Raw genomic sequence first — 908 nt, forward strand, 5'->3', positions numbered from 1 at the left:
AAAAGGCTATCTCAAACCCAAGGAACCAACAAATACAGAAAACAAACAGTAAATCAGAAAGAAAGGAAGAAAAGACAACTAAGACATCCAAACAAAAATCAATAAAATGCTAGGATTATATCAGCACTTCTCAATAACAACTTTTAATGTACAAGGCTTAAATTCCCCAATCAAAAGACACAGACTGGCTGACTGGATTAAAAACGAGGACCCAACTATATGTTGCCTTCAAGAGACCCACCTCGCCCATAAAGACTCACATAAACTAAGAGTGAAAGGATGGAAAAAGATTTACCATGCAAACAGAAATGAAAAACTAGCTGGAGTAGCTATTCTTATATCTGATAAAATAGACTTTAAACTAAAAACCATAAAAATAGATAATGAGGGTCACTACATAATGATAAAAGGATTGATCCAGCAAGAAGACATAACAATCATAAATATATATACACCCAATGATGGAGCAGCCAGCTTTATAAAACAAACTCTATTAGATCTAAAGAAGGAAATAGACACTAATACCATAATAGCAAGGGACCCGAACACGCCACTGTCAATATTGGACAGATCATCTAGGCAAAGAATCAGCAGAGAAACACAAGATCTAAACAACATACTAGACCAATTGGACTTGGCAGATATCTACAGAACATTCCATCCAACAACCTCAGAATATTCATTCTTCTCATCAGCACATGGATCATTCTCCAGGATAGACCACGTTAGGTCACAAATTAAGTCTCAACAAATTCAAAAAAATTGGAATTATCACATGTATTTTTTCAGACCACAACGGATTAAAATTAGAAATCAATGACAAACAAAATTCTGGAAACTATACAAACACATGGAAATTAAACAGCATTCTACTTAATTACATATGGGTCCGAGAAGAACTCAAGCAG

The sequence above is a fragment of the Galeopterus variegatus genome, unplaced genomic scaffold (genome assembly GCF_000696425.1).
Source record: "Galeopterus variegatus unplaced genomic scaffold, G_variegatus-3.0.2 Scaffold2119, whole genome shotgun sequence".
In the NCBI taxonomy this organism is placed as follows: domain Eukaryota; kingdom Metazoa; phylum Chordata; class Mammalia; order Dermoptera; family Cynocephalidae; genus Galeopterus; species Galeopterus variegatus.